This window comes from Polyodon spathula, chromosome 10, assembly GCF_017654505.1.
Source record: "Polyodon spathula isolate WHYD16114869_AA chromosome 10, ASM1765450v1, whole genome shotgun sequence".
Classification (NCBI taxonomy): Eukaryota; Metazoa; Chordata; class Actinopteri; order Acipenseriformes; family Polyodontidae; genus Polyodon; species Polyodon spathula.
Window position 1 is genome coordinate 18,639,816 of NC_054543.1, and position 14,217 is coordinate 18,654,032.

The window sequence follows — 14,217 nt, forward strand, 5'->3', positions numbered from 1 at the left end:
ATATGATAGACAAAGAGAAGGAGATGTGTTACCTTTTATTGGACTAACTAAATAATATTCACAAGCTTTTATTTAGTTAGTCCAATAAAAGGTATCACATCTCTTTCTCTTTGTCTATCATCTCTGGACTAATATGGCTACCATTTCATTTATAAACGACATTAGGATATGTAAACTTTTGACTACAACTGTGTGTGTGTCTCTCTCTCTCTCTCTCTCTCTCTCTCTCTCTCTATATATATATATATATACACAACTGTGTCTTGCTTTTTATATATCTGGTTCTAATCTGTTATTGTGTGCATATTTTTATATAACAAATGTAGATACATCATTTTTACATGAACACTTCTAATATTTAAATGATATTGGTTATGTAGTGAAGGCACAAGTGCTCTGTCTAGCAGAGATAATACTGTAGTAAATAGGGAATTAGATACCAGAGGACTAGAATGGTATTGCAGCCTTCAACTGCATCTATTAAAGTTGAGTGTTTGGTTCCCCTAAAATCTAAAGGTTCTTTCTGATTTCCATTATTCCAAAAAATGTCTTTGTAAAAAAATAGATAGGTGCATTATATTTTTATTTTAACAACAGAACACAAGGAAAACAGTATAATGTGTATATACTGGGTAAACAATAAAACAATCAAAGTTAACAGCAAACATAGTAAAATGTAAAAGAAAACATAACATTATAAAACATAAGAATAATGTATATAAAATCAAGTACATGGCAAATATATAAAATTAAAAAGACAGAACAAAAATAGTATGGATGTATTTATACAGTTAAATAATACCTAAATATAAAGACACATTTTCGTTTTTAGTTTTGGGATTGTTTTTTCTGAATTATTTCTTAAAGCTAAAACAATATATACTGTATCATTTCTATACCATTTTGTGCTGCAGGCTAAAAACGTAAATGCAATGGTAGTTAATTTAATATATGGCTATATATTTGGCTTAACTTGAACCAAAAACTACCAATCCAATAAATTAACTGCATATTTTTTCCTTTCGCAGTTTTAGTTTTTCAATTTGTAGTTGAAGCTTTTCATTTTCTAACAGTAGTTTTTCTTTTTGAAGAACCAGAACTTCCTTGTGCAATTCCAGTGTTGCTTTGCATTTCTGAGAGCTTCCATCTCCAGTATCCTCAATAGCACCACCAACTGTTATGACAAAAAACACAAACAATGTGCTGGTTAGGAGTTGTGCAAAATGCTCATCAGATAAAGCACAACGTAGAAGTCCTCTTTCATGACCCTCAAGGTACTGTACGCGAGGATGATCAACCATGCCCTCTTTATGCTACTCTTTGTACAGAATCTCAAACAGGAATTTTTATTTATTTCAATGGATTGCAGTGTTGCACATATGTGCATTCTGGGGGAATGCAGTATAATATAAGCAACTGTTCTTTTACAATTGAACACTGATTTGTATTTTCATAGAAAGGTATAATTTGGATTACCTGCTGAGTACTGTGTAACAGTGTCTAAATCCAAGATTTTCCTCACATTGACTACTTTCTAAAATAAAATACATTTTCATAAGCAATATCATAAGGTTTATTAAATAACTGAAATGCATTAGTTTAAATTTAAAATCAGTTCAACCATAAATGTGATAAAAAGACTAAAGCAAAAGCATGTTACATATGAATTAAATGTCATGCAATTATTATTTATTAATCAGTTTGAGATGGGAAAATGAACCCAATAAACAATATATTTAGCTGACATTGACTGTGTTTCAAAGCTTTGGGATATTTATTTTATTACAGAACATAGATTTGTTAAAATCAAATTTAAGTGCAATTTTTGTGTAATATTAAACATTATTAAAATTAAAATAAATGTGCATTTGTACAAAAAGTACCTTGCTGTACACTCATACCTTTAAAGTAATTGTAGCTAAAAAAAATCCATAAAGCTTACCCATTTTGCAATTCCATTAGCTACAAAACATGATATGTTACTGTTTTAGGTTCAAAAAATTTTCAATTTTCTTTGCCTTTTTCACAATGAATGTTACACGTGCACTTCCTGGGTCATTTCACCTCAGCAGCATCCTCTGGTTCAAAGCATGTTGTCTGAAAATCATAACAGGCGAAGCAGCCGGTTTCTTAGTGACAGGAAATGAGCTACTGAAGGGGTGGGGACAATGCATTCCTCCAGGTGAAATGGCCAAACAAGTTCAACACTATCTCCATTGAAATCAAACAGAAGTTTCTGTAACCATGTGTAGTGCCAGATATCACATTGTAAAATAAAAATGCATGTTTACAACAACATGTGTTTCTTTCAGGACAGGACATGGAAGCACACAACAGGCAAATGTGTGGAATTATTTTGTTAGCTGCAATCACTTTAACAGTAATGTATTTATTAATAAAGCCGTGATAATGCCAGCTTCATAGCAGGCCCTTTGTCTCTTGGTCACACCACTGAGTATCAGTTATTTTCAGACAATGACCGCTTTCCAAATGGCTTCACAGAAGGTCTCAGAGGTTTGGAATTTCTCCCCAGCTCTCTCGGGGTCAAATATATGTCAATCAAGTTACTGCACTTTTGAAAGGAAATCTCCCTTCTCATCTTTAAGACTGCCAACCTGTTTGTTGCAAATGTCTTGTCATCGTTCAGCTTCTGGATTCTCACAAAAATGGTGGGCACCGAGTCTCACGTACTTCTCTGGTTTTCTGACCTTCTCCTCCATGGCTTCACCAAACTCCTGGAGTTCCCTAAGCTGTTGTAGACTATTGCAGGGGTCTCCAGTCACAGTTCTGGAGGGACATTCCACTCCAGGTTTAACAGGCTAAATGATATAATTAAATGTTCCTTAGCAAGGTTGCCAGTCTTTCCCCTGCCCCATATTAACTGCTGCACCATCAGCACACAGACCAATCATTTTCTTCTGAAAGTTATCAATTCCAAAGTCTGTGAATGTCTTTTCAAGGCACTGCACCTCTTCTTTGCTGTTTACAAATGGCATGTAAACCAGTTCCTTGACATCAAAGCACAACTTCGAACCATGTGCATCTTAGCTGTGTTCCGACAAATGTCATGATTGCCTTTAAAGCTTAGTCTAAATCCACAGCAATCCCTGGTTTGTTTAATGTAGATTCTGTTTTGCCACCTGGTGGCAGGATAAATGAAGTGCAGCTGATTCAAAGCTGGCCAGAAAAACCAGATTGCAACCTTGACACATATTTGTGTTCCAGCACTGTGACAGTCTCGCGACAGGTAGGGCCAGAGCTACCACTGCAGATCAAAGGGTAAACTTCAAAGACTTGGATGAATTTCTAAAAAGCCATTCAACCGTTTTGTATGAAGTTGCATAATTTAATCATGTCTCAACATGCACATGTCCTGTAAAAACAGGCTATTGGTATGACTACTCATACCAATATGGTGATAAATAGGTTGTCAGTTTTCTGCAATAACTGCATTTTTCAAAAAAACAACCTAAAATTCGTCACAACACTATTGAAAGCATTTTCGGTTAAAAAAGCACTTGGGACCACCAGCTGTTATAAGTAGTTATGCAAGTATGACAAACAGACAGATACCTCCATATATCCTCACAGTCTGATAGTCTCAGATACTTATACTAGTGCTAAAGAATATTAACAAATTAATAAGTGAGTTATCTAGATACATGCAACAACGTGCGACATATATAGAAAGTCGGACACAATTTCATTAGATTAAGTAAGATGACCCCTATATGGCTGCCATCTTACTTCTCAGGTCAAACTGAAGGGTGATATTATATTTTGCCTGAGGAGTTCCCATTACACAAACAATGCAATTCCCAGTTGAAATGGTTTATGAGATATTTGTAGTTGTAGTGGCTGTGACTTCCCTCACAGGAAATGACTGAATGACGCTTGTGAACACGTTCATTATTTCTCATAAGGGATAGCCTTATTAGTCTGGGGCACAAGTAACCCCCCCCCCCAAATATATAAATCATATATTGTTTTGTTTGTAATTGTATTTTCTGTTTTCTTCTTGAAAATGTTTTTTAAATATCAGTTTTAAGCTTTCTATTGCATTGCTTACAAGCAATGACATTGTATTAAATTGTTTTTTTTTTTTTTCAAAATGAAATTGATAGATATGTGCACAGAAAATAATTTCTGTATTCTGGGAATCACCAGTTATGGAATGTTGTATTTGCATTCTGAGACTGCTGTGTGCAGCAGGGTGTCACCTGTACTCTAGATGGATTGTGTTCCTGCGAGCTAAAAGGGAAGGCAACACTAAACTATGGAAGATAGTCCTTGAAGCTTCTTCTAGCCAGAAAGTGGCCGAGTTTCACCACACATTGGTCCAGGTGTGCCATGTCAGTCCAACTTCAATGAACACTTAAGACATGTTAAGTCAGAAGGTGTAAAGAAATTTTGCGAATCTATGAAGATCCGAAAAGATGAACTTTCAGTCAGGATTACTACTGACCTTGATGAATCCACAGGGATCTTTTGGCATGAAAATTGCTTTAAAACATGTACAAATAAAATATTACTTGAACGACTGGTAAATAACAAGGCCACTAAAATAGCGGAAACTGTTTTTGGGCCCTTGTGGTACCTGCTGTTTAACATCAGATCTTGATTGGAAGAGGTGTTTTGTCAAGGAAATTCATGGTTAAATTCATTTTAATATAAGCATTTCCCAGATATTTAATTCAGACTATTGTCTGGGTGACATGCTGTGGTGATTGGGTTGTTAATACAGATTCCAGAACAATCTTAACCATATCTACTTCAAATCTTGTTGATTAGACCAAGGCACAGGCCAAACGTAGTGTTAACTCTTTGAAGCTCGCCTTCCAAGATGCTATCCAACTGTCTAATCTCCTAAGGTGTCATAAAACTTACCAAGCCAAGATACAATGACGATGCAATTGTACCATTATTGTGTTAAAAGTTAGTTAAAATGTTTTAAGAATCATTTTCAATTACATAACTTGTAGACATAAGTTTAATAGTTATTTTAAGTAAGTTTCCCAATAAACATGAAGTGTTTATTGTGTTTTAAATCCTTTGATTGTATTATGATGTTTTATATGCTTGTAATCATATTTTTGCATCGAGAATGGCACTGAAATGTGTATGCTTCTCTAATGAATGTAACTAAATACATATATTATATTGAATAGGAGGTTTAAATGATAAATGTAAACTCCTTTGATAACAAGATAGGTGGATACATTCTGTTTCTAACACACCCTTTTTATGTGACATGCGCAACTGTCTATCAAATACTGTGAACCAATGGAAGGACCGACAAGGACTTGTTTACAGTACAAGGGAATGCCTACACATTGTGTTATTTAAACTCAAAACAATGTGGCTCTCTGGATTCGCTCTTGCTTTGGATTAACTTTCTTCAAAACATCTCGGAAAGACGAAAGCTTTTCCCTACAGACTTCACGGAGATACCGCACTGCGCAGCTGCACAACTAACTTCTACGGAGAGGACAACCGTGTTAAGAAGACTTTGTTTTAAACATTACACCAACAGAATAAGTATCAAACTTATATTGCGTGTTTACAAGTAACTGAACTAAAGCCAAGATATTGATATTGTCACAATACGTAACGTGCGTCTATTCAACTAGATGCTGGAACATTGTACATGTGTACTTAGCCACTTGGAAGCTAGCGCATGTATACGTAATGTGTGACTGAACCGAACAATGCGAGATGAACTATTAAAGACTGCTTCACTAATGCAGAACTCTATGACCAGAAAACACATCAAGTATTCAATTATGAACATTTAGCAATGCATTACTTTTCCTTGAATTTCTTCTTTATACATGTTGAAGCCTAACCTTTATTCTTCCTTTGAGAATATGAATAAATGTAATAATTTGTATTATTAGGTTTCTTTTTTTTTTTTTTTATAACAAATACACATTTATGACTGATTTGAAATACTTACACATACAGAATATTAATTGTTAATCTTTTTTCATCATGAATCTAGGGATAATTATGCCAGAACCGCTAGTTCTTATTGAGGTATTGTGTTTATTATGGTTAAATAATTACATTATGAGCTATAATGGGTATTTTCTTTAATAGTAATTGGCGAGGACACAGTTGTGATATAAATCCTAGATATACAACGTAAATATGCACGACAGCTTTATTTGTCAAAAGGCGAGTCATTTGAGAAGCTAGTAAAATATATTCACTTTGAGCTTGTGAAGGGCCATCCCTTTGCATTAGCTGCATTGCTTAGGCAATATAAGGAACTGGTTGGTGCGGCTGGTAACTACTGCAGTGATAAGATAAAAAAGCGGCTTAAATTATTATGGTAACCAAATTTTATTTCTGTAAGCCCACAATAGCAATAAGACACTAATTGTTAGCAGTGTCATCACACTAAATCACACCATAGATGTATTTGATAATTTGAAACAAAAGTTGAATGAGAGCCTGTACATGGATTTTGCAGGTGTGGAACTACTTGTACACTCTATCATGCAGCTCAGATTATAAAAGCTGATCTACAAAGAGTTAAAAGGGTTTAAGCCATCCCAGATTCCTTCAAGCCACATACCAAGCAATCAAGCTGCAGACATGTTATGTGACAGTTTGTATATGTTCCTTAAGTGGCTGTTTGAAAAAGACAGTGGAAAAGAAGCAATAACTTCAGGCCGTATTAATGCAGCCAGTGAATCTACACACCGTGTTATCCTTTCTGCTGACCAAGGGCCATATTCTTAAATCTTCTTAAATTCAACCTTTCTCTGAACTTTGGACTGAAGAAAAAAAGTTAACTGTTATTCTCAAAAAAAGTCCTTCAGAATGTTAACTTTTTTCTTGGTGTTATTCAAAATAAATAAATAAATAAATCTTTTTTTTTTCTTTAAAATGTTCTTAACTGTAGGGATAGGAGAGAATTTTAAATGTTTACTCTCAAGAAGTGGTAAAACCTTTAATATGTTAAACATACAACCGGTCATGTGACAAATGTCACCAAATGTATATTTTTTTAATGCATTAATTTTAGTATTTTATCATCAGTAGTCCGTCGTGTATCAGACTGCTCTAGTGCCTCAGTAAGGGCAGATATCATAAAATGTTTGCAATTACCTCCAAGTAGCTTTTCTAATTGGTGTAACAGAAAGATTGACACTGGGGCGTGTTTTATTCTCAGCCAATCTGGCACTTCATTACTGCACTGTGTGTGTTTATGCCTGTAGTGGGCATGGTATGGTATTAATTCCACGGCGAGGTAAGTTCGTTAAAATGGCATCTCGAAACAAAGGAAGGCATGTTTGGAAGTAGTTGTATGTTGGAATCACTGCACTAAAGTAAATGACCTCTGAGACACACTTCAAACAGGTAGCCCAGGCAACTCTTTCAATTTGAATACGTTATTTAGTAATACTTGATCATATACAATTAACTGCACAAGAAGGCAAACATTATATTAATTACTTAATATAATACTTGAGTGCGTGTTAGTTTGGCATTTCAAATAGGTCTTGTGGCACTGTTTGGGAGGTTTATGTACACTAGTACAGTATGTAGAGGAGAGTGGCGTTTGATTCGAGTACTCAGAAATTGTAATGCTCGAGTACTCCTCTTGAGCAACAACGGATCTCAAAAATCCCACTGTAAACTTTTAAATCTCTGAGGCAGACTTAATATCAGTCACAGGACTCTCTAAAATACTGTACTATTTTATCGCTGGTAATTACCTTTTCCAGAAGTGAAAGTATTTCCAACTTTTTTTCAATTGTAAGCACAACTTGCATTTGCTTTCCTGTAGCCATTTCGCATTAGCACTGTACACGTGGGCGACGTTCATCTATTCCTTAATTATTATTGTTATTTTTTTAAACCATATCATTTTGGGGAAAATTAATTATGTAAAAAAAAAAAAAAAAACATAACAGGTTCCTGTTTTTTTTGTTATTGTTGTTAAATGAACCTAAGAAACACACTATTCTTAAAATATTATACATATTATCAGAATTTTTTTCAATATGTATATAGTATCTAAAACAAAAACACATTGGAAATGTGAAAAAACGGCAAGTTATCAAAAGTGCCCAGCCATTTAAAAGTAGAGGTATCAAAAACACAAAATAAGTTAGAAGAAACAATTTGGGCAACCTTGCCCAGCACCAAGCGAATGGGCACACCTGTAAAAATGGTGGGGGCCAAGGTTGCCCCAATTGTTTCTACTAACTTGGCTTGTGCTTTTAAGGCACAATAAATGCGGATCAAACACATGGAAAACACCGGTTTTACAGTTGTGCCTATTTGCTTTGTGCTGGGTAAGGTTACCCCAATGGTTTCTTGAAACTTGGCTTGTGTTGCTATCTCTACTATAAATGGCTGGGCATTTTTGATAACTTGGCATTTTTCACATTTCCAATGTGTTTTTGTTTCAGATATCACTTTTTAAACTTATAATACACACTCACAGACATTACAGGAATAGCAAAATTGTTCAACTGATATTGAGACAATGTATTGTCATTTGATTAGGGTAAATGTAGGAGCCTAGTCTGTTGAAAGGGTTAAGATATGAATGTATGTAGCAGAGTGGTTATGTAGTTGGAGTGAAAGTATGACTAATCCTGCCATATATATCACACACACCACCCACTGGATATATAGCGGGTGTCGGGTCCAATATAAATCTGCTATATATCAAGGACTGCAATACAGCAAGAAACCCATAGAAAAACAAATAGGCTAACAAATACTGTACAACCACTCCCTCATTGTATCGGGTGCATCAGGGTCCAGTATAAATCCTCTACGCAACATGCTTTTCGTGTAGTTTGTGATATTTAAGTTGCTTTTTGTTATTGTGCAATACATGTGTATATGATAACAGTATGATATTAATGCTTTGTTTCTAATTGTTTTGTATATTGTTGTTTCTTATGTGCAGTACAAAATAAAATGAACAGTAATTGTAAGTGACTATGTATATTGCAGCTGAGGCATACACAGTTAGACAGTAAAAATGGGGAGCCAACTCCAGGACTGCGATGTATCCAAATTCACAGTATAGCGAGGGGCGATATAACAAGGGGTGGGTGTGTATATGTTTAGTGCCTATAGAAAGTCTACACCCCCTTTCAAAATGTTCACCTTTTGTTGCCTTATAACCTGGAAGTAAAATGCATTAAAATTGTTGTTTTTGTTTTTTTTTCATTTATCTACACATCCTACCCCACAACTTCCAAGTGAAAAAATATTCTAGAAATTTATAGAAAATTAACTAAAAATAAAAACTTAAATAGCTTGGTTGGAGAAGTGTCCACCCCCCTTGTAACAGCAATCCTAAATTAGCTCAGGTGTAATGAATCACTTTCAAAATCACACACCAAGTTAAGTGGCCTCCATCAGTGTTAAACTGTAGTGATTCACAGGATTTCATGATAAATTCAACAGTTCCTGTAGGTTCCCTCTACTGGGTAGTGCATTTCGAAGCAAAGACTCAACCATGAGCACCAAGGCGCTTTCAAAAGAACTCCAGGACAAAGATGATGAAAGACACAGATAGGGGGATGGGTATAAAAAAATATCAAAGGCCTTGAATATCCCTTGGAGCACGGTCAAGATGATTATTAAGAAGTGCAAGGTGTATGGCACCACCAAGACCCTGCCTAGATCAGGCTGTCCCTCCAAACTGGATGAACGAACAAGAAGGAGACTGATCAGACAGGCTACCAAGAGGCCAAAGGCAACTTTGCAAGAGCTATAGGCTTTTATGGCCAAGACTGGTCAAAGTGTGCATGTGACAACTATCACATCACCTATCACCCAAGCACTCCACAAACCCGGCCTCTATGGTAGGGTGGCAAGAATGAAGCCATTACTCAAGAAAGCCCACCTTGAATCCCGTTTGAAGTATGCAAAAAAACACTCAGGAGAAGTTTTGTGGTCTGACAAAACTAAAATAGAACTTTTTGGCCTAAATGTAAAGCGTTATGTTTGGCGCAAACCCAACACAGCGCATCACCCAAAGAACACCATCCCTACTGTGAAGCATGGTGGTGGCAGCATCATGTTATGGGGATGTTTCTCATCGGCAGGGGCTGGGACACTTGTCAGGATAGAAGGGAAAATGAATGGAGCAAAGTACAGAGAAGTCCTTGAGGAAAACCTGCCGCCCTCTGCAAGAAAGCTGAAACTGGGACGGAAGTTCACCTATCTGCATGACAACAACCCAAAGCACACAGCAAAGCTACACTGTAGTGGCTAAGGAACAAAAAGGAAAATGTGCTTGAGTGGCCCAGCCAGAGCCCCGACCTAAATCCTATTGAAAACTTGTGGCATGACTTGAAGATTGCTGTCCATCAACGCTCCCCAAGGAACTTGACAGAGCTTGAACAGTTTTAGTAAAGAATGGTCAAATGTTGCCAAATCTAGGTGTGCAAAGTTGGTAGAGACTTATCCCATCAGACTCACAGCTGTAATTGCTGCCAAAGGTGCATCCACCAAGTATTAACTCAGGGGGATGGAGACTTATCCAATTATGATCTTTCAGTTTTGTATTTTTAATATATAACTTTTTTCCCCTTAACAATGTAGAGTATGCTGTGCAAATACATGGAAAAAAAAAATCCTCATTTAAAGGCATAAAACTCTGAGGCACTGACACAACAAAATGTGAAAAAAAAGTTCAAGGGGGTGTAGACTTCCTATAGGCACTGTAGGTAGATAAAAATAAAAAACTGAAATATCTTGCTTGCATAAGTATTCAACCCCTGTGCTATGGAAGCTCCCAGTTTACACTGATGAAAGAAATTGCCCTAACGAGGACACAATTACCTTACCATTGACCTCCACCTGTGAACCATTAAAGTTGCTGTCACATTTTCGAGACAAAAAGCCCACTGTTGAAGGATCATTGGTAAGGCTGTGAATCTGAAGGAAAATGAAGACCAAAGAGCATTCTACAGAAGTTAGAGATAAAGTAATACAAATGCATAGATCAGGGAAAGGGCACAAAATATCCAAGTGTTTGGATATCCCAGTGAGCACAGTTGGATCAATAATCAGGAAGTGGAAGCTGCATCACACCACCCAGGCACTGCCAAGAAAAAGCCGTCCCTCAAAACTCTGCGCTCAAACAAGGAGGAGACGTGTGAGAGAAGCCACAGAGAGGCCAACAATCACTTTGAAGGAGCTACAGAGTTCAGTGGCTGGGAGTGGAGTAATGGTGCACCAGTCAACCATATCAAGAGCTCTGCATAACACTGGCCTGTATGGGAGGGTGGCAAGAAAGAAGCCGTTACTCAAAAAGTACCATCTGAAAGCATGTCTGGAGTTTGCAAGAAAGCATGAGAGTGACCCAGCTGCGATGTGGGAAAAGGTTTAGTGGTCAGATGAGACCAAGATAGAGCTTTTTGGCCAAAACTCAAAGCGCTATGTGTGGTGCAAACCTAACACTGCCCATGCCTCAAGACAAACCATCCCTACAGTGAAGTATGGTGGTGGCAGCATCATGCTGTGGGGATGCTTCTCATCAGCAGGGACTGGGCATCTTGTTACAATTGAAGGAAGAATGGATGGAGCAAAATACAGGAAAATACTGCAAGAGAATCTGCTTCAGTCCGCTAAAAAACTGAAGCTTGGGAGGAAATTCACCTTTCAGCAGGACAATGACCCCAAGCACAAGGCCAAAGCAACATTGGAGTGGCTCAAGAACAAAAAGGTGAATGTCCTACAGTGGCCCAGTCAAAGTCCTGATCTCAATCCCATTGAGAATCTGTGGCACTATTTGAAAATTGCGGTCCACAAGCGTCGTCCAACCAACCTGAACAACCTGGAGCAAATCTGCCAAGAAGAATGGGCCAAAATCACTCCGACACTGTGTGCAAAGCTGGTACATACTTACCCCAAAAGACTTAAAGCTGTTATTGCAGCGAAAGGTGGCTCTACCAAATATTAATGTGTGGGGGTTGAATACTTATACAAGCAAGATATTTCAGTTTATTTTTCTTAAAAATATTTCCCAACACAAAACCAGTGTCACCTTACAATAAATATATATATATATATATATATATATATATATATATATATATATATATATATATATATATATATATATATATATATATATATATATAGACACACACACACACAAAAAACGCAATAGTCTAAGTTTTACATCAACAGCTCACTGGACACATACATAATGTTATTTGCATTTTAAATAGTGAACAGATAGGTTTGTTGATTGTTTGAGTAGTATTTTTCTTTGGGATAACAAAATACTGAGCTCAAGTCATGCGATTTTATAGAAATGCCAGGTGCTCAGTGTTTGTTATTTGAGTTGTGTTAAAATTGTCAAAATGAGCTGGTTAATCTGTATGAATAGCCATTCGAGAAGATATGATTTTAATTAACGTAAGAACAGTGAAAGATACGACCACATCCCGCTTGAGTAATGAAGATCGCCTGAATGCTATCGGCCTGTCTATGAGAGAAGTTGCCTGGAGAATGAGATGTTCTGCTTCAACAATCAGCAGACTAATCCAGAGAGAGAAACCAGTAAACTGGCTCTGTGAGGGACAGGCCACGTCCTAGAAGGCAGAAGTTCACCACAACAGACCAGGACCATTATGCTGAGTGTTGCGTTGTTCAAGCCAACCAGTGTGGCAACTGCGACCAGGCAACCGTCGCCAGCTGGCTGCAGCTGCACAGGAAGAGCTGCAGAACATCCCACAGCAGTCAATCCAGAGGATGATCAAGTCTATGCATCAACGTTGCCAGGATTGTGTTAAAGCTCAGGGAGGTCATACCCGATACTAACTTTGCAATGTTTTCATTTTGACAGTGTGTCATGTTTCATACTAAAAATTTATGATTCTTCAATCTGTACTTTTGTTCACATTTTGTTTGGTATCTCGGTTTAAAATATTTGATTAAATTCATCAGACCCAAGTACTGAGTTTCTTTTGAGCATCAGTGTGTGTACAGTACCATGAAAAAGTATCTGCCCCGTCTGACTCAATAATTGGTTACGCCACCTTTAGCAGCAATAACTGCAACCAAACGCTTCCTGTAAATATTGATCAGTCTCGCACAGTGCCATGGAGGAATTTTGGCCCACTCCTTCACGCAGAACTGCTTCAACTCAGTGACATTTGTGGGTTTTTGAGCATAAACTGCTTGTTTCAGGTCCTGCCACAACATCTCAATGGGGTTTGGGTCTGGACTTTGACTAGACCATTCCAAAACTTTAAGTTTCTTGGTCTTCAGCCTTTCTAATGTAGACTTGCTTGTGTGTTTCGGATCATTGTCTTGCTGCACGACCCATCTGCGCTTCACCTTCAGCTCAAGGACGGATGGCCTGACATTCTCCTGTAGAATTCTCTGATACAGAGCAGAATTCATGGTTCCTTCAATGAATGCAAGTCATCCAGGTCCTGATGCCTCAAAGCATCCCCAAATCATGACACTACCACCACCATGCTTGACTGCTGACATGAGGTTCTTACTGTGGAATGTAGTGTTTGGTTTTCACCAGACATAACAGGGCCCATGTTGGGCAGAAAGTTCTACTTTTGACTCATCTGTCCATAGAACATTGTTCCAGAACTCTTGAGGATCATCCATGTGCTTTTTGGCAAACTTGAGATAAGCATTCATGTTCTTCTTAGTGAGCAGTGGTTTCCGCCTTGCTGCTCTGCCATGAAACCCATTTTTGCCCAGTGTTTTTCTGATGGTGGAGTCATGAGCATTGACCTTAGGAAATAGGAAACACTTCTTAGATGTTGCCACCGCCAAAGAGAAAACACAGCAACTCCCGCTAAATAAAAGTCTACATCCTAAAAGTGTATCAATTATTCATACTTTCATTAAAACAAGGTAAAAACAGGTACGCCAACATGTTGTCTTCATCAGCGCGTACTGAAAGGAGAACTAATTTAGTCTATTAACAGCATGGTACTCAGTCATTTAACACCTTACCCGATTACTAGAAATGGTAATCTAGCAATCACTGCAGATTAACAACGCGTGTGAAAATAAATTGGACCTGACACGCCCGACAGTCGTTGAATAAATGGATCGCTAAGGGTTAATAATATAACTTAAAAAAGGTAAAATGACAACACCATCTGAATGCTTTAATAGTGTACTGTAGACTGTACAAATATTTTAATTTAAAAGGATAAATGTGCTTCAATAACACTTTGTTAAATCAAAACAAAA

General features: G+C 37.2%; 1 long non-coding RNA gene across 1 annotated transcript in view; it reads right to left on the reverse strand.

Moving 5' to 3' along the window:
- Positions 1-740: 740 nt before the first annotated feature.
- The window catches only part of LOC121322478, a 36,647-nt gene continuing 23,170 nt past the window's right edge, over positions 741-14,217 (reverse strand). The window contains exon 4 of the long non-coding RNA XR_005951037.1: positions 741-1,174. This is a non-coding gene — a long non-coding RNA (uncharacterized LOC121322478). The remainder of the gene's footprint in view (positions 1,175-14,217) is intronic.